We start from the raw sequence: 25,136 nt of genomic DNA on the forward strand, positions 1-25,136 counted from the left end.
GGCAGATATAATCTCTCTAAATCTTTACGCTAATGTTACCTAATATCATTGGGGGAGGAAGGGGTAGGAATTTCATCCACTGGCTTTTTAACAGGCTCGGGTGACAGTCTGTAACCTAGAGCTCCAAGCATACCCTACAAGTGGCAGCATTCATAGGAAAAACATAACAGCTGCCATGTAAGTGGCACAACCCCCGACGTGTATTCATTGACAACTTTAGTTATTAATTCAACCCCTAGGATGTGATGGGGTGCACAGGAGGGGCTGTAGTCCCAGAGGTTAGCAAAAGCAGACAGGTCCTCTTCCACATGGAGCATGAAAGCTAAGGAAATAACCACAGAAATAAATGGAACATTACGGCAAGTGCTATGAGTGATATAATACTTGAGCTGAAATCTGAAAGAAAGACATGGGAAGAGGCCAGTATATCTCAGGCAGAGGCCTGTATATCTCCCTATAACAGAAGAACACATGCAGCTTTCATGGAATGCTTTCTAAAAGTCCCAGAATACACATCACAAGCAGATAACAGAGGCCATATATACACATGAGCACGCATATCATAATCTAGGTACATTTTATATTATTTCATTCACTAATTTCAGGTCTCAGTATATCTAGAGGTCAGAGCTCACTGTGCATGTGGGTAAGCATACCTCTCTACTTCAAAGGGTCTTCTTGATAATATATTTTTTTAATTTCTTGTATTATTTAATTATATCAACTATTTTTTAACTTGTAATGTGACTGGAAAAAGCATCTATTTGATTTTCATTCATATTTTAACTATCAGCTGTAATTTCCTTGTAGGGATGTTTTAAAGTCACTCGTGCATTTTGTGAGGGCGGTTTAATTAAAACTAAACGTGATAACCCACAAATGTACCTATCTGGACCCCGTAAATGAGATTGTCACAATCAACGAATTTGAAAGGACAAGTAAGGACCCTCCCCAACCTGCCTTGTTAGGAGTCACCTCTTCCCTCAGGACACTTATCCTCCTGCAGGTGACCACCTGACATGTGGACAGGCGAGGCCACTGATATCGTGCAGAATATTCACCATCAGAAGCCTGATTTCTTACTTTATAATTACAAAATGATTATAAATAACATTCTTAGCATTTTCTCTCTGGGGAGAAAAAGAGCTGAGGTCCAGAGCAGGAGGAAATGGGGACGTTTGGCCTTAAAAAGAACGTCCATTCTTTCCAGGAAAGGATGTGCACAAACGGAGTGACACTGAGCACAGGGGGATTCAGTAGGGAAAGTGACCACCTTGTTTATGTTTTATTCTGTGTTCCTAGTGAGGAGAAGAGGTAGGTCTTCCCCCAGAGGTGAGGAAAAATGGTGGCTAACTCAAGGAGGGTGGTAATTTGCAAGATTTTGAATGGCACAAATTCCAGCAGGAAAAGGGAAGGGAGAAGCAGATTAAGAAAGTATTGAAGAATTCCCCCGGCAATGTTAGGAACCCAGCTTAGTTTTAGAGATGATGATTTAAAGTGGCGTGTGAGTGTGTGAGATTTCTTCCAGCACCCTGGACAGCTCCCAAGCAGTCTGAGGAACCTGCACGCTTAGAAAGATTCAGGCCCAGGTCCTCCTGGGTATAGGTGTCATGGTTTGTTTTGTCTCTGCCAACTGGTTTGTTAAAGCAGATGTACTAACTCACGCCACCCGGTATCTCCCTTAAAGACAAAGGAATGGAGCACATTTTATCCAGAGAGCCTTAAATCCTGTGAGTACATTATAGAGCACGCGGCCATCAGGAATTCTAATCAGAGGCATAGCTGTTAATCTGAATTATTACATTTTGGAAAAATAAGAATAAACTGAAAGTAACTAAATTCTTCTCAGCTCGAAATGTTTTCACCTTTTGTTCCACATAAGACTGTGATCATGTGATCAGCTTTTCTCATGCTTCCTTACAGCTTTGTATTAATCATGAGACACAGAAGCCTCCGTAGGAGAATCTGAAACTAAGCGTTAAGAATAAGAAGTACTTGGGCTTCCCTGGTGGTGCAGTGGTTGGGAGTCCGCCTGCCGATGCAAGGGACACGGGTTCGTGCCCTGGTCCGGGAAGATCCCACATGCCGCAGAGTGGCTGGGCCCGTGAGCCATGGCCGCTGAGCCTGCGCGTCTGGAGCCTGTGCTCCGCAATGGGAGAGGCCACAACAGTGAGAGGCCCGTGTACCGCAAAAAAAAAAGTACTGGACTTCCCTGGCGGTCCAGTGGTTAAGACTCTGCGCTTCCACTGCAGGGGGCACGGGTTCGATCCCTGGTCAGGGAAGTTCCGCTTGCTGCACGGTATGGCCAAAAAAAAAAAAAAAAGTATTAAAAGTACTGACCTTCTATCCAGCCTGACCCAACCTATAGCCACACCCTCATTGCCACAGAACAATCTGTGAAAAATTCTAAACTCTTTTCACATCATTCTTTGCTCACAAATCTTTTAAGGATCCACGGTGCCCACAGAATAAGGCATAGCATCCTTGGTGATGCTTACGCCGCCCTCTAGGATAAAGTCCCTGCAAATTCCCCAGGCTCTTTCCTGCTCCTTCCCACCACAGATCCTACACTCCACATGGAAACGTGTACCTTGGAGAGTTCTAAACCCTTATAACCATTTCCTTTCTAACTGCTAAGAGGCAGTCATTCTTGAAATGGGAATAATACTCTAAGATGGCAAAGTCATTGCTCCAACCAGATTCAGCCTAAAGTCTTTTAAAGCAATTTCCTAAAGACTGTCTCTGGATACTGAAGGCAGTGATTCGCTGCCAGCGGGAATGATGCCCTGGTAATTCACTAGCGCACAAGCAGGAGATCAGCCATCATCGGAGCAATTAAGAAACAATAGTGAAAACAAACAAGAACTGAATTATTGTTGACCAATCGATAGTATTTTTGGATTATTCCTTTTTTACGTACCAATGTGAAAAAGAGAGAGAGAGAAAGAGAGAGAGGGAGAGATTGAGGACTTTTCTATTCAACTGTAATTTTAATTCTTTTAATTCAGTCTGAGCATTGTGTAAATGTGCATAAAATTATAATCAGAATGAGCTCCCTCAAAACACAAGCTAGCCCTGGGGATCGCAAGGCTGCAAAGAGTGCCTTGAGATGGATATGTTATGCACGTTACAGAAAGATCAGTATTTCCTGTTTTATTTGACTTTATCAATTTATCTTGGCCAAAATTTTAAATAGATTCTGAGGACTGCAAAACCATTTTAAAGAGTCAGCCAGGGGGTTTCCCTGGTGGCACAGTGGTTAAGAATCCACCTGCCAATGCAGGGGCCACGGGTTCGACCCCTGGTCCGGGAAGATCCCACATGCCGCGGAGCAACTAAGCCCGTGCACCACAACTACTGAGCCTGCACTCTAGAGCCCGTGAGCCACAACTACTGAGCCCATGTGCCGCAACTACTGAAGCCCGTGCGCCTAGATCCCATGCTTCGCAACAAGAGAAGCCACCGCAGTGAGAAGCCCATGCACCGCAAGGAAGAGTAGCCCCTGCTCACTGCAACTAGAGAAAAGCCCACGCGCAGCAACGAAGACCCAACGCAGCCATAAATTAATTAATTAATTAATTTTAAAAAGTGAGTCAGCCAGACAACAGAAAACAAATATAGCCCTGGTTCCTTCTTTCCAGTGCAGACAGAGTTGAAAATTTCCCTGTGGAATACGCCGAGGATGGTGTTGCCAGGGCCATTTGTGGAGGACGGTACAGATGGCTGAACAAAGAGTGAGGACTTTGAAGGCAGACAGACTCCAAGCAACGTTTCAGTTCTCTCATTCATTAACTGTGTGAACTTGGGCCAATTATTCCTTCTCTGAGCCTCAATTTCTCTCCTATAGAATGAGAATAATAATACTGCCTCCTACATGGCCATAGGGACAAATGAGAAAAGGGCATGTGGTGAGTACAGAGACCGGCACCTAATGGGGACTCCATCACAGCTCCCTCTGCTAACGCAAGTTTCACTTCTATGTTATTCCTGCTCTAAGCGATGCCAGATCATCGACGGCCTGGGTGAAGCTCTGAAGATGTCATCCTGAGCACCCCTGGCTTCATTTAGGTCTTTATTCAGATGACCTCATGCCAGAGTCTCCCTGACCACTTGATCTAAAAGTGCTCTCCTCTGCCACCCCTCACCATCTTTTATTTTGCTGCATTACTTCCTATTACATCTATTTATTGATTGATTTGATTTTTGTATTGTTTGACCCCCTCCACTAGATCTGAGGCTTGGGAGACTGAGGATTCGGTCTGGTTTGTTTGCTCTCTCTCCATCCCACAGTATCCATCCCATAGTAACTGATAAGAAATATCTGTCAACAATAAATGAGTAAAATAATTACATACTCTCTTTGGGACAAGACCTGGTACCATCCTGTGCTGTTACCAAACTGTGTAACATTTGCTCTTTTTTGCTTCCAGATTAACAGAAAAAAGAATACCTTTTGAAAGCCATAACTTATGCTTCCTAAGGATAACAGGCAGCCAGAAATAACTGGATAACTCAGTCCAATATCTGCTCTGTCAGACTCCAAACTTTCTGCAAGATGCTATGCTGTCTGTTGTAAGCTCTCCTTTCTCTCTGAAGCTGGTTTCTACACCGTCCATAATTCTTTCTCCTTCCCTCTTCTTTATTCTTTCTACAGGAAAGAATCCAAAATGCTCTAACTGGTGAGTCACATCAAATCTCATGAATTCAACTACAGTCTTCACACCAATAACACTTGTATTTCTATCTCCAACCCAGATCTCTCCCAACGTCCACAGACTCCATGGATATCTCATAACGAGACACCATACTGCAGCTCTAAAAACTTGCCTTGGTCCTTCATTTTTCTATGTTTGCAAGTAGCATCACTATTCATCCTGTCACCCAAACAAGAATCCCAGAGTCATCCAAGATTCCACATGCTTCCTGAACACCCAGAGCCAATCCGTCACCAAGATCTGTCGATCTGAAACCCACAAGAGTTCTAGAATTCGCCTGCTCTCTTCTCCACGGTCCCAGCCTTAGTTCAGATCCCACCATTTCTTCCCTGGAAAACAAAATACTGAAAACACAAAAGGATGATGAGGAAATGAAGCAACAGGAGCTCTCATTCATTGCTGGTGGGAATGCAAAACGGTAGTCACTTTGGAAGACTATTTGGTAGTATTTTATGAAACTAAGCATACTCTTACCATACAATCCAGCAATCCTGCTCCTTGGTATTTACTCAATGAGCTGAAAACTTATGCCACACAAAAACCTAGACACTAGTGTTTATATTTATAGCATCTTTATTCATAATTACCAAAACTTGTAATCAACCAAGATGTCCTTCAGTAGGTGAATAAATGCAGGAAGTATGGTATCCAGACAATGAAATAGTATTCAGCACTAAAAGGAAAAGCTATCGAGTCATCAAAAGACATGGAGGAACCTTAAAGGTATATTATTAAGTGAAAGAAGCCAAGCTGAGAAGGCCGCATATTGTGTGATTTCAACTACACGACATTCTGGAAAAGTCAAAATTATGGAGACACTAAAAAAGGTCAGTGGTTGCCAGGGGTTAGTGGGAGAGAGAGATAAACAGACAGGATGTGGAGAATTTTTAGAGCAGTGGAACTATTCTGTATGACTGTAAAATGGTATTGTGTCATGTCATAATAAATTTGATACATGTCATTATAAATGTGTCCAAACCCACAGAACGCACAACACCAAGAGCGAACCCTGATGTAAAATATGGACTTTCGGTGTTAATGATGTGTCAGTGTAGGTTTATCAGTTGTAGCCAATGTACCACTGTAGTACAGGATGCTGATACTAGGGGAGGTCGTGCATGTGTGGGGCAGGGAATATATGGGAACCCTACATGCTCCACTCAATTTTTCTGTGAACTTAAAACTGCTCTAAAAATACAGTCTATTAAAAATAAACAACAGGGCTTCCCTGGTAGCGCAGTGGTTGGGAGTCCGCCTGCCGATGCAGGGGACACGGGTTTGTGCCCCGGTCCGGGAAGATCCCACATGCCGCGGAGCGGCTGGGCCCGTGAGCCACGGCCGCTGAGCCTGCGCGTCCGGAGCCTGTGCTCCGCAACAGGAGAGGCCACAGCAGTGAGAGGCCCGTGTACCGCAAAAAAATAAAAAATTAAAAAAATTAAAAATAAACAACAAACAAACAGCCTCCCATCTAGTTATGTGGGCCCATCGTGGCCCCATCTCATTAATCCACCACAGCCTAGAAGTTATTTCTCAATAGAAAATCTGATCAAGGTATCCACTACCAAAAAACCCTTCCAGGCTTTTCAATAGCTCACAAATTAAAGGGCTCTGGGCAAAGTGTTAGAAAATGTCTTTCCCTTCCTGCGTTAAGAATCTGACCACCAGATAAACTTTCTAAGTCTGTTTCCCTGGAAACAGATAATGATGGCGTGTGTGCGAACTGTATTGCTAAACAATATTGCTTACTGTAAACTGACTTCTGCTGGGGAGACTGTCTCTGGACTGGGGGAACTATAGGTATTGGATGGAGGTGCCTTGTTTTGGACTTCCCTGAACTTAGAGACTCCAGTGCTGAGCATGTGTTTTCAGGGGTCCTACGCCTATGGAGTTTCTACAAGAGAGAAATGGTTCCTGAAAGGCATGAGGCTCTTAAGCCAGGGTGGAACCTCCACCACGCAACGTGGGTTGTTCCTCTTTGCACACAGGCTGGCTACTGCAAGTATTCCTGCTGAAGAGGAACACCTGCGGTTTCTGACGAGGCGGGTACCAAGTGTGGTGTATGGCTGTCCCATGCATCTGAATGTCTAGTTGGGACCAAGAAGACACCCTGGTTGCTCCTTGCCTCTCTTTCAAGCATCACATCCTACTCCCCTTCTACCCTCCTTTAATAGAAGAAATTATTTACATTTGCCAGTAAGTATCATGTGATCTCTCTCCTCCAAGCCATCTCGCATGTCCTACTTCTTCTTTGTCATCTACCATGCTCTTCCTTCAGTCCCTGCCCACAGTCACCTCCTCTGGGAAAGCTCACCCACCGTGTCCCACAGTGGGTGAGCGCTCCATCCTGTGGCCCCCACATCACTCCTAACCTTCCTCACTCTATCTTATTATCATCTGTTTGCCTACCTGTTTTTCCACCGTGAGCCCTCCTTGAAGGTCGTGGTTGCAAGACCTGCCACTTGATTGCTGCCAAAGCCATTTCTGTAAACATAGCTGATCGCATCACTCCCAGTGCCAGGTATTTCCGGTTTCTTATCCAAAAAACATCTTCCCTTTCTCTCTAAATGGAACCTTGGCTTTATCTGGCTCAGCCGCATAGCAAAATAGGCATCTCTCCAGACACCCTTTTGGTCAGTGGTGGTCATAAGCGCTAGTTCAGACCAAGAAGATGTTAGTGAAAGCCTGTTGGATGGGATTATGAGAAAGCCACCTTTTCTTTAACAAAAAGAGATAAACTTGGTTGACATAAGTCTTTCACTCTTCACCCTTCCTGCTTCCTATACATATGAAATACGGACACCATGCCTGATGGTAGAGGAAAGATTTCACGCCATGAATCTGAAAAAGAGAGGCACACGCTAAAGATGGCAGAGCAGGAAGCCTGGGTGGAGCACCAAGCTGTGTTCTTGATGACTCTGTGCAACCAATGGTAGAAGCCAGAGCTGTCATTACAAGAGAAAAATAAAACTCCATTTGGATAACCTACTGTCTTTAGGTTTCTATTATTACAGCTAAGCCCAGGCTTAGCTGACATGCAATGACATGTAATTCATCCTCCAACAGGATAAAAAAAAAATCTCAGCCCATTGCCATGACACCTCTTTCCATCCCAGAGCCTGCAGACCTTATCACTCTCACCTCCCATGACTTCCTCACCACCACATGCTCTCTGAGTCCCAATCATTCTAACTGGTCCATTAGCAAGTCCCCTGAAAACCCCATCTTTCTACAGGTCCTTGTGTTTTCACAAGTTCTTCTGAGTTAGAATGGCTGTTCCCCACCAGCTTCACCCAGAGATGCATAACTGGTCTACCAAGCCTGGGGTACACATCACCTCCTCTATAAAGTCTTCCTTGATTCCATAGTTCCTCCGTTCCCTGAACTTCCAGAGAGCACCCCATGGCTGATTTTTGCTACAGCAATTAGTGAATTACTTTCAAATTATTAGTGTAACCATCTGCCTCCTCCTCCAAAACATGACACCCAGAGAGCAGTGATCTCACCTTATCAGCCATTCAACACATGTCTAAGGGTGCCTCTCAATCCATGGCCTCCACCTACTGAAGCTGTGACCTTCAGCTTCTCTAAGTTATTTATTAAAATAATGTAGAAAGATAAATAAAGTAAAGATAGCCCTAGGGCCATCATATAACCCAACTCCAAAGGATTCTGTATTCCAACAAGCGTCCCACCCTCGGGTGTGTGCAGAATAAAAGGCTAATGGCATCCCTGGATTTGAGCACTTTACAGATTAAAAGCAATATGTATGAAAAGTGCTGCTAAATAAGTTCAATAAATATTAGCTATTGGGGGGGCTTCCCTGGTGGCTCAGTGGTTAAGAACCCACCTCTGGGGACACGGGTTCTATCCCTGGTCCGGGAAGATCCCACATGCTGCAGAGCAGCTAAGCCCGCGCACCACGACTACTGAGCCTGCGCTCTAGAGCCCACGAGCCACAATGACTGAAGCCCGCACGCCTAGAGCCCGTGCTCCACAACAAGAGAAGCCACCGCAATGAGAAGCCCACGCACCGCAATGAAGAGTAGCCCCCGCTAGCCACAACTAGAGAAAGCCCGTGCACAGCAACAAAGACCCAATGCAACAAAAATAAAAATTCAAAGAAAATATTAGCTGTTGGGATGATAATGATTGTATCTTTGTATCCTCAGCCCTGGACTTGGCCCAAGGTAAGTGCTCAGTAATATTTCCTGGTTGTAGAAATAAAATGAAATCCAGGTTTATTCTCGGTTCTAAATTATAAAGCACTCCGAAATCCCAGCCTAAAATAATACAAAAATCATAATGGTATCCCTTGGTATCTAATATTTCCCACCAAAATATGTCCTGATGTTTATCCTCTGGAGCTTACCCCATCAGGCAGACTCAGCGCCTGCCTGAGACATCTGTTTCCAAGCACAGGGAGACTGTGGGGCAGGAACTTTCTGAGGAGGTTCTGGGTGGAATCAACTGTGCTGGAAGGACTGGGATAATAATAAACAAGTCTAAACAACGTGGCTGGTGTTGGAACTGGATGTCCTTGGGCCTCTGGGAGTTTGGCTCTAGATCTACCATTCTTGAGAATTTAATCTTCCTGTGCAACTTCCATGGGGCTCTCCAGACAAGTGAGGGCTGGAGAGAAGTGAATGGCCGTTCACAATCAGTGCCGAGCTCAGGGGAGCCTGGCTGGGTGAGAAGCTCTCAGCCTGTGCTGGTGGCTCAGGGGGAACCTCAGAGCTTCAGTAATTCTGATCCAACTTGTTCCAAAATATTTGCACCTTGACATAATGAGATCACTCTATTTCTGTGGGTTATTGCACTAGGTTGTACAAGAAAATCCTAATCGAATGATTACATGATATAAGCATTTAGTATATACCTATGGTATGAAAGCATTGAGGAGAGAGATGGAGTATGAAATAGATTCAGTCTTCACATTGCGCACAGTCAAATGGGAAAGAAAATCATGTATGTAAATGCCTCTACTAAAAGAAAATAAAAATAAAGCATGTATGAAAGAAATAAGGGGAAACAACAAGAGAGGGTCCGAAAAGGAACAAATTTAAAGGAAACTTGAAATTATCCGAGTGGAAGAAAGCCCAACAGAAATAACACTGGGAATTATCTCTTCATCCCTTCTTATTTTAAAAATAGGGAAACTGCAGCCACTATGGAGAACAGTATGGAAGTTCCTTACAAAGCTAAAAATAGTTACCATATGATCCAGCAATCCCACTCCTGGGCACATATCCAGAAATGATGAGAACTCGAAAAGATCCATGCACCCCAATGTTCATAGCAGCACTATTTACAATAGCCGAGAAATAAAGCAACCTAAATGTCCATGGATAGATGAACAAAGAAGATGTGGTATATACCTACAATGGAATATTACTTACTCCATAAAAAAGAATGAAATATTGCCATTTGCAGCAACATGGATGGACCTAGAGAGTATCATACTGAGTGACAGAGAAAGACAAATATCCTATGATATCACTTATATGTGGAATGCAAAAAAATGATACAAATGCACTTATTTACAAAACAGAAATAGACTCACAGACATAGAAAACAAACTTATGGTTACCAAAGGGGAAGTGGGGGGAGGGAACAAATCAGGAGTTTGGGATTAACAGATACACACTACTGTATATCTGTATATCTTATACTGTATATGAAGTAGATAAACAACAAGGACCTACTGTATAGCGCAGGGAACTCTACTTAATATCTTGTAATAACCCATAATGGAAAAGAACCTGATAAAGAATATATATATATAACTGAATCACTTTGCTGTACACCTGAAACTAATACAACATTGTAAATCAGCTATACTTCAATAAAAAACTGTTTGTTTGAATAAAATAAAATTTCCCCAATAAAAAATGGGAAAACTGAGTCTAAGAGAAGCAAGTCACTTTGTTCTTGTTCACAATGCTCTGTGAGTACTCTACCTGCGTTTCTAGTTTGTAACTCAGCCTCAGGAAAGAACGTGGAGTCAGAGTCCCCGAAGTTGGAATCTGGGTTCTGAGCCTGATCATCTGTGTAATTTTGGGCAAGCTACCCCAACTCTCTGAGCTTCAGAAACTTCATTTGTGAAAACGGGCTAGAAAGAATCCTTTTAGATCATAAAACTGTTGTGAAGATTCCACGAGAAAATCCACGTCCAGGGACTGGTTCAGGGAAAGCGTTCACATACTTGTTGAAGGCATACGTGCATGAATAAATGAATGAATGAGTGTTTAAGCGAACGGTCTGGAAGAAGGAGGAAAAAAAAAAAAAGAGAAACTACTGCCTGGTGTGTCTGGCGTCTTCCTACTCTACCCACTGGAAAAATATAAGTCCCAGGAGAGAAAGACCAAGTGTGTCCCGCTCTCAGCAGGATCCCAGCATGATGTTTGGCACATAATATGTACTTGATTATGTACTTCTTTTACTAATAAAATAGCTCTTCTTTCTCAATTCTTTTGCTCTGTGTCAGGCATTTTTCTAAGTCCTATGCCTGTAGTGGGTATATCATTTAATAGTCCAGGCCACCTACACGAAAAGTGGCCTTACTACCCCTATTTGACAGATGAAAAAACAGATTCTGTCCCAAGAAAGAGACAGAGAAGGACTTAATGTTTGAAGTGCAGACAGTAACGTTTATTGAGTCTTGCAATATGCCAGATACCATTCTAAACACTTTACTTTTATTTGTTCTTTAATCCTCACAAAAACCTGAAAGAAGAACTTTTTTTTTTTTTTTGGCCATGCCGCTCAGCATGTGGGACCTTAGTTTCTGGACCAGGGATCGAACCCAAGCCCCCTGCAGTGGAAGCGCGGAGTAAACCTCTGGACCACCAGGGAAGCCGAGATGTACTACTTTTTAATCCCGATTTTATAAATGCATAAATCGAACTGCAGAGAGGATGAGTAATATGCCCATGGGCACACAGCTCACCAGTAGCAGAGCCAGGCTTTGAACAGAGCATCACTGTCATACTCAACAGCCTTGTAGGGTTTGATGCTATGGTCAAAATAAGTCAGGCTGATGCAGGAGGCCAGAGAAGATGATGGATTCAACATTCAGAGGAGTGGGGCAAGGCTTTTCAAAAGAGATGATGACTGAGGTGAATCTGAATCAAGGAAGAAGCTGCCCAGATGAGGATGTGGCAGAGGGTGTGTGTGTCTGTGTGTGTGTGTGTGTGTGTGTGTGTGTGTGCGCGCATTTGGAAGGGGCAGCAACACATTGTGCTAAAATTATAAATGGATCAAACAGCCCCCTCTTTGGGGACACCTTCTCCATCTCTCTGGCAACCACAATCAGGACCCCAAGATTTCCTGCAAAGGAAACCTCAAGTACAATGCACACTTCATTCCCACCATGAGTCACGTTATATGCCGCCGGGAGCCAACTCAGCCTCAGTTTTAACTTGAAATGAGAAGCACCTTAAAGCAACATATTGATTTTAAGTTTAGATGTATACAATACGTTATATTAGCATCCCAGAAGTTTTGACACGTACATTAATCACTGAATTTCGAATGAAAATATCCAGGGGGCATGCGATTAAACCACACAAGCAAAGAAGAAAAGACAGATCTGCTATTTCAGTAAGTGTTTTTTCTTTCATTTTGGTTGGAGATAGACAATAAAGTACAAAGTGGAAAGGCAAACACTTAAAATTTGGACTGCTTACCTGAACAACTAGGGAAGACACAGACTGCCCTGGATTTCTTTCTTTCTTTCTTTCTTTTTTTTTTAAGCCCCCTCATTCCATAAAGTGTCCTTCAAAGTAAACACGCTGCAGTCTTTCACACTTAATCCAGAATCAAAAGATGTTGGAAGCAGACCTGATATTAGGGGTCATCAAATAAACCCTCTCCTCACTCCCTTCATATTCCAAGTCAAACAGAAGCTCAATCCCATTTCCCAAGTTTCAACAGCTCAGTGGTTAAAAGCCAAATACTTTGACTGAACGGAGTTTTTGACATTATTTTTAGTCTTATATTTTGTTTGGTTTTTATCATCTCTAGCTGAATTTTAAATGCCCTCCACAAGGAACACCTACAGGGTAGCTGAGAAGGAATAAGCTGTGGGATCAGACCAATTTGAGGGTCAAGTTCAGTCTTCCTCTCTTGCTGTCTGTGGGACTGTGAGTAAATTACTTGCCCTCTCTGTGCCTGGGTCTCCTCATCTTTAAAGACCACTAGTGACACCTCCTGCACGAAGGTTAAATAAAAGTATCACCAGGGAAAGTAGTTACTGCAGTCACCAGCACATAGTAGGTACTTAGGAAGTGTTTCCTTTCCCTCTCATCTGTACTACACATAATTCCATCCCTGCCTGTCACTTCAAAAGGACTGATGATCATTTTTTGTTTACAATAAATGCATGCTTTTGGAAAGAAGGAGGAAAAGAGAAAAGCAAGGAAATCTCATTCTGACACTCAGAAGCAATTACATTAACATTCATTTTATTCCCCCGAATGGCTCACACCAGTGAGCATGTTAAAATACAGCGCTTGATGAATTCTACCTTGGGTACAAGATTCCAAAGATAATCTTATCTTTAAACATTTCCTCTAAGCAAACTAAAAAAGGCCACTTATTCTTCAGTGCATTTTATATTCTGATTTAAAGTCAATAAGGTTGCACAAAAACCACCGTTCAGTCGTCCCCTCTTTCCCTGTAGTAATACCTCAGTTATGATGGCGTATGCTCAGAAATTAATTTTTGAGATAACTTATACCAAATCCTTTAAATACCAAATACTGTTATATTTAATTTTAGCAATTTTGATGTAACTCATTTTAGAAACTATACTCCCATGCCTTCTTTCAGCAGAGTTTACAGACTGCAATTTAGCTCTTCCTTGATGACTCACTGTAACACTTCTGAACATAAGTTATGGCTTAGTGCTATTATGCCCTGATGCTCTCAGAGACCCCTGAAGGCTGAACAACTCCAAGTTCCTTCACTCAGGATCCAAAGGCTCCGCCTAATGGATATCCCTTGGTCCACCCCACAGAGAGGTTCCATTCAAAGGAGAGTCTCATTCAGGTTCTTCAGTTTTCATAGTAGAACATCAAATCTCACCATCCTCTTAGCTGACATTAAAGTACACAGATGAGTCTTTAACCAGAAGAAACTAATCACCTAGTATGTGGCAAGTATTACAATAGATGGTGTTGAATTTGCTTTCTTTTTATTTTTTCATTTAATTTTCATTACAATTTTCTTATGGGTTGCCTATGATCACTGTTTCAGAGTTAAAGAAACTAAGATCAATACAGGTAAAGTAACATACTATATCCTAGAGAGAAGTTGAGATTATGACAGGGTTATCAGAAAAGTGTTGCTGAAATTGTATACCATAGACCCCATGTGGAGTTAGGAGGGGAGTTACAGAAAAAGAGGGCTAATTGATGGACCTAGAGATGATCATACTAAGGGAAGTAAGTCAGAAAAAGGAAGACAAATACCACATGATATCACTTATATGAGGAATCTAAAATATGACACAAATGAACTTATCTACAAAACAGACTCACAGACATAGAGAACAGACTTGTGGTGGCCAAGAGGGAGGGGGGGCAGGGTAGGGATACAGTGGGAGGTTGGGATTAGCAGATGCAAACTACGACATATAAGATGGATAAACAACAAGGTCCTACTGTAGAGCACAGGGAAATATATGCACTATCCTGTGATAAACTGTAATGGAAAAGAATATGAAAAAGAATATGTATATCTGAATCACTTTGCTGTACACCAGAAACTAACACAACATTGTAAATCAACTATACTCCAATTTAAAAAACAGGGCAAATGGATTAAAAAAGGAGAGATCATTGGCCAGAGATTTCTGTGAAGTCAAAGAATGGCATTAATAGGAAAATCTAGCAAGCAAGCTAAGAGAGGAAGCTGGGTTCGATAGGTTATTTGGTGCATATATAACAAATGTGATGCGTGAATGAACGTATGGCTGAGTAGAGGAGAGGAAAAGCTATCCCAGCTGAGAAGGTGAAAGCCAAGGTGCTGCGGGGGTCATTTAGCTGGGCTTGGAAGGCATCCAAGATAATGGCAGGACTTGGGGTGCGGAGGAAAACAAGACCCAGGTAGCAGAATGACCAGTGCCTGGAGAGCAGTGTGTGGGCAAAAAACCAGTACATGACTGGTCAGGCCGGTAGGTACCAGTGTAGCTGGCACCCCACTGCCATTTTCCGACAGCGATGCTTTTGAGAGATGAGCAGAAGGTGTGGCTAAATGCGGAAGTGGAGCCACAGCAGGGCTCCTTGGGTTCTAAGCATTACAAAGTCTGGGGAGATCCTTCTATAGTATGTTTTCATGACTCCCTTATGGGAACAGATATTCTCGGAGGATCAAAGGGTTGTATGGCTGAATGTCGTAAGCCCCCAAGAAGCAGCCGTGGAGAAATCTGTTTGTCTTAAAGGAAGACTTGGAGGGGGCACTAATCAAAATAAGTGGAAACATCCATGAGAATGTAGTGGGTGCTACTGGAGCTTCATACTGCTCCCCTCGCTCAGGCTGGCGTGCCCATCACTGAGTCGCTGTGTTGGCTGATAACAACCCATCATTTCTCCGTTCTAAGAATTTTCCTCAGCTGACAGGAGCTGCTTTGCCCAGAAAGACTTGCGTGGATATACCTCTCGGAGTTGGAGCCACAGAAATGGCCTTGCTTCAAGGTGGAAAACACGTGTTCCCTAGAGCTCCCTGTGTGATCAGGCTGAGATTAGATGAGGCTGCACCCACACCTGTACCTATGCCTGTCTTCTTCCCTGTCTATTTCTGCTCTCCTCACTCCCTCTGAGGTTTCAACTGAAAGCACCCTCTCAGTCAGTCACCTGTACAAGAGCCATCTCAGGATGTAAGAGGCAGGTGTACATCGCAGAGCCTGCGACAGGAAGCGGGTAGGACCACGCCACGGGGCCAATTAACTGGCCAGGGTCACCTGACTAATAAATATCAGAACTAGGATAACCTTCCAACCTGGTTTGTCTGGGACTGAGGGGGTTCCCAGGAGGCAAGACGCTTCGTTTTCAAACTGGAACAGTCCCAGGAAAGAAAGAGAAGTTGCTCACTCTAGTCAGAACTGGGATTCAAACCCAAGTCTGGGGAATTACCTGGTGGTCCAGTGGTTAGGACTCCACGCGTTCACTGCTGAGGGCCCGGGTTCAATCCTAATCAGGGAACTAAAATCCCACAAGCCACACTGCGTGGCCAAAAAAACAAAAACAAAACAACAAAAACAAACCCAAGTCTGTCACATTCTAAACGGCGTCTTTCTCTGGACAGTGCTCTTTCATTTACATGAGTGTGGCCTCATGTATAACCTGGGCACCCACTAGCTCAGGCACCACCAGAAAATACATCACCACATGGTGCCCACAAAGGGATGTTTGTAGGCTCTGAGGCAGCCCCATCCCTCTCTTAGAAATTGTATTCTTACTTGGGGTCCATGGGAGGGCTTCAGGTCATCTATAACCCCTCTCATAGGGTTGTTCTTTCTTTTCCTTTTTTTTTTTTCTTCTTGAAAATGACTGTAGATTGCATCAGGTGCTCAACGTGCTCCTCGACATCATTAAGGTTAAGAACCATTGTCCCAGAACACATGGCTTTTATTTCTGGATTAAGTTGAACAGTGGGGTGCTGTACTTCTGTCTCATACTCACGGGTCTCAAGCAGAGCTGTTTCCCAGTTCAATGGCCACACACCCACCTCTGCGTTCACCAGAGCATAGTGGGTAGAAGACATCTACCTCAGTCCTCAGGCTGTTCTCATCCTAGTCCTGGGAGGAAAGTTTCTTTTTTTATTTAAACTGAAACTTGAGAGATATTTGTCAGGGTTGGCTGAGGAGACAGGAAGGGGAGGTTGTCTCAGGGAGCGGGTAGAGCAGGGACAAAGAAGCATGCTTCAGCACGTCCCTAAACAGGACACCAACCTGCTGACCAGGAGCTCTAAATGGTACTTAAACAGGATTGTGGTTATTTGTTTTCACTGAAAAAGTGTTATTCTATTATTGAAGATTCCTGGCATTAATTCTTCCGTATGTGCTTTGATAAATATTGGGCGCGTGCTCATTGAGTGCCAGGAAATGTTCTACGTACTTGTGCAGCTATAAACATGACAAAGTCCCTGCACCATGGAGCTTACCATCTTGGAAAGGAGAGAATTAATTTTTTTAAAAGAAAAGTAAAGCAATACATCTGTAATAATATTCAAACAGGTATATAGTGATGAATGCTATGGAGAAAAAGAAAGCAAGCTCTGAGGCTGGAAAGCAGAAGGGGCTGTTTGACTGGGGTAGCCCAGGGAGACCTCCACAAAGAAAAGACTTGTATGAGGGGAGGGAGGGAGCCATGGAAATATCAAGGGGTGACTTTCCCAGCCAGCAGTGTGAAAACAAAGCGAAAAGCCCTTAAGGAAAGAGGAAGCTATAGAGTGTGTGTTTTTGTATTGTTTGTTGTATTTTTTGAATGGGTTGAATGGGCAGTGCTATCGACCTTGTGAGTCTAAAAGAACATTTTTATTTCCTCATTCTATATATTCCCCTGGGGGTGATCACATCTACTCCCATGCTCTGAATTAGCATCTATGTGCTGATGATTTTCTAAGTTCAGATTCAGTCAAGAATTCCTTTCCGAGCTTGACTGATGTCTCTAATTGCCTAAAATGTACATGGATTTCCTCAGAGACCTAAAAATCTACTTATTCAAAATAGAAGTCATCATTTCCCCCTCAAAATCTGTTCTTTTCCTTGTGTCCCCAGGCCAATAAACGGCAACAAGGCCAATCCATCAGACCAGGTCAGAAAACTAAGAGTCAACCTTGATATTTCTGCACTTTTAGGTACTGTATTTTGAGTCATCCACACTTCCCAATTCTCAATTGCCTTAATGTCTCAAGTTTGTTCTCCTTTCTTCATCCCTGTTACCTTAACTTTGTTTGGGACTATCACTACCTCCATACAGCCTGGGTTTCCTGCACTGGCCTCCTATCATGTCTCCATGCTTTTTGGCTTGCTCCCCTCCCATGCATCCTCTCTAGTGCAGCCAGAACCCAAAATGCCTATCTGTATCTGTCATTTCCCACTTTAATATCCTCCCACTGCTGAACAAAGCCGGAGGCATCACATTTGCTGATTTCAAATTATATTACAAAGCTATAGTAATTAAAGCAGCATGGTACTGGCATAAAAACAGATACATAGAATAATGGAATAGAAATAAACTCACACATATATAGTCAACTAATCTTTGACAAGGGTGTCAAGAATACACAATGAGAAAAGGATAGTCTCTTGGTGTTGGGAAAACTGGATACCCATATGCAAATAAGTAAAACCGAACCCTTATATTACACCATGCACAAAAATAACTCAAAATGGAAAAATGGCTTAAACATAAGATCTGAAACCAAAAACCTCCTGGAAGAATACACACACAGCGGGAAAAGCTCTTTGACATTAGTCTTAGCAATGACTTTTTAGATATGACACCAAAAGCACAGGCAACAAAAGCAAAAATTAAATAAATGGGACTACATCAAACTTAAAGGCTCTGCACAGCAAAGGAAACAATCAACAAGAGTAAAAAGGCAACACACGAAATAGAAGAAAATATTTGGAAGCCATACATCTCATAAGGGGTTAATATCCAAAATATATAAGGAACTCATACAATTCAATAGCAAAAAAATAAAATAAAATAAAAATAAATGTTGGCAAGGATGTGGAGCAAAGGGAACTCTGGTGCAGTGTTAGTGGGAAGGTAAATCCGTACAGTCATTATGGAAAACATCATGAAAGTTTCTAAAACAAATTTAAAGTAGAACTACCGTATGACTCAGCAATCCCATTTCTGGGTATAGGTCCAAAAGAATTGAAATCAGGATCTCAAAGAGATACCTGCAATCCCACGTTCACTGCAGCATTATTCACAATAGCCAAGATACAGAAATAACCTAAATGCCCAGCTATGGATGAATGACTAAAGAAAATGTGGTATATACATCCAATGGACTATTACTCAGTCTTAAAAAAAAAAAGTAAGAAAATCCTGTCATTTGTGACAATATGAAAGGACGTGAAGAATATAATGCTAAGCAATATAGGCCAGACACAGAAATTCAAATATTGTATGATCTCACTTAAATGTGAAATCAAAGAGAGTCAAACTCATAGAAGCAGAGAGCTGGGGGAGGGGAAAACAGGGACACAAGGGGTCAAAGGGTACAAAGTTTCAGTTCTGCAAGATGAGAAAGTTCTGGAGAGCTAATGCGTAGAATGGTGACTATAGGTAACAGTACTGTATTGCATACTTGAAATTTGCTAAGAGGGTAGATCCTAAGTGTTCTCATCATGTCTGATTTTAGTTTTACCAAGATTGCTCTAGCTGCCCTGCGTCAAGAAGCAGAGATGAGGCAGGGATGTCCATTCAGAGCCTAGCGTGCTAGTTCAGGTAGATGAAGGTGCTGAAACCAGAGTGAGTGTGGTCAAGCTGGAAAGAAACCCCTGAGTGTCACCCATGACCCCTCCCTCCTCTTAACCTACATCCACAGTCAAAAGTCCCTAGAGTGTTCCACTGATATTTTTCTGATAAAGGATGCAGTTTGTTCATTTATCTGACACTTCTCCATCTCTCCCACCTTAGGATTCCTTCTGTCACTATTTCCTGTCCATCACTTCTCTTATCTCAACTCTCCTCCTTGAATTCAAGACTCTTATCTGAAAAGTCTCCTAAGAGGCCATCATGTTTAGTGCTTGATCCACCTTCTCAAATCCAACCTCTATTCTGAAGCGAGGGACGGTGTTCTGCGCAACTCTAAACCTTTCCATGGTTCCCAAGACCTTCAGGTTAGAGGACAAGCTATTTAGTCTGCCTCAAAAGACTCTCAAAGATGTGGCCCCTATTCATCTCCCCAGCCTCAAGAGACGCCACTTCACTTTTTGTGTTCCAGCCCTGCGCATTCACGTCCCTTCTCTGTGACCTCCCGAGTCCAGGCTTTTGCATGTTACTTCCTCCTGCTGAGTCCCCTTCCCTCCACTTGGAAATTCCTGCAGATTTCTTTCAGGCCCTCTCTCTTTTCTGTGAAGCCTTCCTTGACAGCCCCTCCTAGGAAATGTATCAAAAGTCTCTTCTCTTTGCTCTGCAGAACCCTGCCTTCCCTGATTCACTCTTCTGTTTCCATGCCTGATCCCTCTACTACAGGGCGCAGGTCTTTGCCTTGTTCACAGTTGAATCCCCTGCCCTGGTGTGATGAGTGACACATGGCAGGCTACGGATTCAGATTTCCAGTCCTGGGCACAGACAGTGTTTCTCCATCCACACCAGAGGTGGACGGCTCCGGGAAAGAGCCCTGGTCCACAGAGCTAATTTCCTCTGTGATGCTAAAACCTCCCTCAGGAATTGCTCCTGAGATCAGTGTGCAGCCGTCTAGAAACGATTCATGTTTGAACAGAAACATTTGGCGTTGCTGAGCACCCGGAGTCTGGGAAGCTCAGTGACTATTAGAGATTTCCGTGAATCCCCTGCAGCTCTTGCAGGTAAGACAGGGTTTCTTCCATACAGTTTCTTGTATTTTGAATGAAAGAGATCTTCCAGGATGGACAGAGCAGCTGAACATCTTGCCTGAGGTCAGATAAGAAGTGGGGTGAGACAAGGAGAGATAGCAGGGTGTATTCAACACCTGCCTAAGTCCCAGGGTCATCTTGGCGACTCTAGCCTTCTAGACTGGGGACAATTCTAAAAGAGGAGAAATATGGTGGGGAGGATATGGGTATACAGTGCATTGAAATGTAACGTCTAGACAAGTGATGAGTTTTGACCAAAAGGACAACCTGTAAGGCCACAGAGGTAACACTGGCAAGGAGAAAAGTTAATTAGGAGATGGAAGCACTGAAAACAGAGGGAGATGGGGCCACTGAAATCACCCAGACAGTTTACTGATGAAAAAACTGAGACCCATAAAGGTGAGGAGGCCAGGTCAACAGTCCTGTGAGCGGTTAGGCTCAGAGCTGGAGGGAGGACTCAGCCCCAGAATCTAAACCTTGAGCGTATTCTACTTTTTCCTGGTACCTCACGTGGAAAGAGGGCTCTCGGAAACTACCACTATCTTCTTATTAGTAATTTCTCTCTCTCTCTCTCTTCCTCCCTCCTTCCCTCCCCCTCCCTCCCTTCCTCAAAAAGGTAAGTGAAATAGAGGGATAAAGAGAGACAATGCATTTTGGGACATTTCCCAAAAAAGTTGCAAACTTCTATTATGGGCAATTATATCTGTCATTTGGAAATTACAGATATAATGTACTATGTGTTGGGCATGACACTTTTCTTAACATATGTCTTCCCAACTCATCTTGAAAGGTAGCTGTCATTATAATGGTACACAAAGAAGGCAAACGGCTGAGGGGGCAAAATGATGCACTGAAGGGCACATGGAGCTCATAAGTGCAGGGTCAGCATTACCAGCTCATCTTGTCTGATGCTGTGTAATTAGACGTAGACATTTTGCTCATTTTCCAGGACAAAGAAAAAATTGTAAGAAATAATGTATTGGGTAGGGTAATTTACAGTTTATGAATTGCTTTTACTGCACGGTTTTCCATTCACTCCAAGCACTTGGCATCTCTGTGAGATGGGGATCACCATCTACATTTAACAAATGAGAAAACTGCGGCACAGGAAGACCAAGGGTCCTAGTCCTAGGTCCTCTTAGAACCAGGATTTCTCCAGTCTACGTGCTTTTCCAGTACACTGGAGCTGAAATCAAGGGAAAAAATGGAAGGGAGAGAAATACATTTTCAGTTTAAAATACTCCATCAGATGTTTCCAGCAAATGTTATATGAAGGCCATTCAACACCAGATTACCATTATTCTAAAGCACCCACTTGAAAACAAATGAGCATTTTTAAGGCAAAATATGTGTTTTTGTTCTCCTTCTCTCTGCTTCAGCGGGTTGACCCTAAATAACGCACAACCACCCAGCGAGCATCCTTCAGGCTTCCTGTACAGGCTGCGATGGGGGAAGGCAGCTCGGCCAGCCTTTTGCGGGCCTCTTCCAGTGCTGGTGGTTACGCTGCAGGTAAGGCTTGGGCACACATTCGACAACCACCCATCACGGCAATCACTGTGCCAGGTGCAGGGGCCACAATCGTGGTAGAATAAAACCAAGTTCCTGTCCTTAGGAAGCATGAAATCTAGAGAGGGGGCAGCACGTATGCGAGCGAAGACAACATGACCCAGCACAAACTGTCATGGAGCAGGTCCAAAGTGCAGTGGGAGTACAGGGGAGAACCCAGGAAGGCTTCCTGTAGGAAGGGGCATTTGAATTGGGTCAGGAAGGGAAAAAGGAAGTGAGAAATGAAATGGTCATTCTAGGCAGAGGCCAGCATGAGCAATATCAGGGGTAGAAAAGAGCAGGGAATAGTATAAGACAGTCCAGCCATTCCATCAAGCTATAAGCCTTCAGTCAAACTGGGCAAAAATTGGGTAAACATTTGGAATTACAGAGCACAGCTGGATGAAGGTGAATTTTGCCCCAAGGAGTTCACAATGTGTCCGATGTATCCATTTAACCAACATTTAAATGAGTCCCCTCTACGTGCAAATCCCTTTTTATGCCTTAAAACACTTAGTCCAGCTCCATGGTGAGCAGACCTCAGTGTTCCCAAACTAGATAAATACCACATTTGATGTCAAAGCCCTTGACCTTCAACATCTGTAAGCAAGGATGACATGCTGTGTTTCCTCCGATAAAGCCCTCTGTATATTCCCCTGAGTGTATCTTGGACTGGACTACAGCATATCAGCTATGAGTCACTGACCAATATTTCTACTCCCTTTTCATAGCTGATGCCCGTTGAATGACTTGCTGATCTGAGGAAGGGGTTTTCCTTAGAAAATGATGATAATTCCTTTTATTTGCACTAGACATTAGGTTTTAAAAAGTCCCTTCCCATCCACCCTCCCCATCATGCCCTGGCAAACTGGAAGAACTGTTAGCATCCCATTCTACAGATGAGAGAAGGAAGTCTCAGAGAGGTGGGGGAACTCAAGGTCACGCAGCAAGTGTATGAAGGAATCAGAGCTCACATCCATGTTTGACTCCCAAATCATGCCCTCCTTTCTCTACCCCTTACCATCTGCCTGGAATACAATAATATCATCCTCATTATGACACAAATCCCAAATGAAATGCTGGTCAAATCACATCCCCTCAGGCAACACAACCACAGCATAAATTAAAAACTCAATTAAAGAACATGGCCTCTTAACTAGGACTGATCACTGTCCCCTGAGGCCAGAGTATAAAGAGAGGGCCTATAAAAGTCAATGGCTGCCCATCTCGGATATTACCCAGAGACCCACTTACCCACATGCAAGAGACTTTAGACTCAAATTATTCACCTAACTTTATCTCCCTCCTGTACGGTCTTCTGTAGCCCTGGCCCCTGCCGAGCTGGGTTTGGAATCATGCCCAAACCTTTGCCCCTCTCTCTGGCCTGTAGACGAGGTTAACAGTCCATCACTCTGTGGGAAGAGCACTGGTGCTTCTCAGCTCTGACACATCCCTTAACATCAGGAACCTCAGAACCTGATGGAAAAACAACGCCTCCCTAGTTCAAAAAGAGAACTGAAGCTGAATTCTCTGGCTGTTTGAAAGTGGGATAGTTTGCCAATGGCTGGCATCCCCTTTGGCCAAGGGGACAAAGAGTGTTGTTATAATCCATGAAAGTTTTGTTTTGCTGACAATAGTTGGGGGGTGGCTAGAAGTGAGTTAAGGAAATAAAGAGGGGGGATTTTTGGCTCTTAGTTTATAATTTTATGTCTATTCTCACTCCACCCCTTAGAGCCAAAGGCAAGAATGTGACAAACTTGAGGGATACCCCTGGATCCAAAAATGGTGATAGTTACTACTCCCCTTGTCTAAATACCCCTTCCAGTTGCTGGGTTTAAAGCTGACTTTACAAAGCAAGACATGTTGTGTGCTCTGGTCCCTTTCCATGTCAAATGTCCCCCACCCTTGTCCCCAGCCAAGCCACAGGGTCAGCCTGGGCCACAGAGAATCGCTACCACTGCCCCATTTCACCCCAACATGATCTTCTCGTCAGCCTGTGCTGGGTCAAGGACTCAGAGAACCTGCCTGCAGAAGGGTCTGGATGTGCCCTCTCAGCCTCCATCTGGGACTTCTGCAGGGACCCAGAATTAACCCAGCGTCTCCCCACCAATCACACCGGATTTCCCTTCTTGTCCTCTCAAGACGTGCCCAGATGTGCCTTGAGACTAGAGGACAGAGAGATTGGGGGAGACATAAGGAGATAAACCACATTTCGCGGCAGAATCCCTGTTAAGTAATAGAAAGCCATCCAACTAGCAACCACGCTTCCAGAAACGTCACTGCCACAGAGGAGAGTTTTGCAGCTGCCGACCCCGGAGTGCTCTCACCTACCTGTCTCCCACTGCAGAGCTCCCCTCTCTCTCCTCCTGGGCCACTGCTCCTGGGTCCCTCACTCTGCTCTTTTTTGCCTTCTCCAGCCGCCAACACTTGCAGCGGCAGCGGGCGGACCGCGGAGTCCGGGCACCTGCGAGCTGGGTCTCGGGTCCCCGCAGCAAGGCTGCCTGGAGGAGGAGCGAGAGGATGCTGCCCGCGCCGCCGCCGCCGCGGTGGTGCTGATGAGGTTGCTATGGTTATGGAACTCCGCAGCTGCCCCCTCTCGGCGCAACAGCTGCCCGGCCGCGGCCTCCTCTGGGCAGCCCCAGTGAAGCGGGCCGGGTGGCAAGGCTGTCAACACGGTGAAAGGGACTCACCGCCACCCCTGAAAAAGGGAAAAGACCGAGGGCCTGCGCCCGCGCCTCTCCGCTCGCGCCCGCTGGCTCTGCTCACCTCCGCGCCCTTGCTCCTCTCCTTCCCTCGCCGGGACGCGGCCAGACCCCGGCGCACGGCGCGCAGCGCGCCCTCGCGGCCTGGAAAGCCCTTCCTGCCGCCGCCGGCTGGCCCGGCTCCCCGCCCCGCAGCCCTGCGCAGCGCCCTGAGGCTGCGCGTCCGGCTGGGAGGCGCGGCGCCCGCTTCCCCAGCCTCAGCCCTCCCCGCGGCGACTCGGCGACGGGAGCCCGGGGGCCGGGCAGCCTGCCCGGGAGCCAAACCCCGCCCGCTCGCTCGGCCGGCCTGCGGGGGCGCAAGCAGCCCGACCCGACGCCCACCGGCCCTCGCCAGCCAGTCCTGGCCGCGAGCATGCTCAGTCTCCGCAGCGGAGGTGCCCTTCCGAATTGGAAGATGGGGATGCAGGAGAAATAAAAAGGTCCTCTCCAGACCTTACCCCCAGGGAGGGGGGACAGATGACCGGGGATGAGGGGGGTCGGTGGCGGTAAACTTTGAAGAGGGACCCAGAGGCAACACAGTAGATGCCTGAGAAA

General features: G+C 44.6%; 1 protein-coding gene across 1 annotated transcript in view; it reads right to left on the reverse strand.

Annotated features, from left to right (window-relative positions):
• LOC125961869 (protein FAM135B-like) overlaps positions 1-24,626 on the reverse strand; it is a 229,799-nt gene extending 205,173 nt beyond the window's left edge. The window contains exon 1 of the mRNA XM_049700892.1: positions 24,172-24,626. The gene's annotated coding sequence lies outside the window, so the exon portion shown is untranslated. The remainder of the gene's footprint in view (positions 1-24,171) is intronic.
• Positions 24,627-25,136: the final 510 nt, after the last annotated feature.

The sequence above is a fragment of the Orcinus orca genome, chromosome 17 (genome assembly GCF_937001465.1).
Source record: "Orcinus orca chromosome 17, mOrcOrc1.1, whole genome shotgun sequence".
In the NCBI taxonomy this organism is placed as follows: Eukaryota; Metazoa; Chordata; class Mammalia; order Artiodactyla; family Delphinidae; genus Orcinus; species Orcinus orca.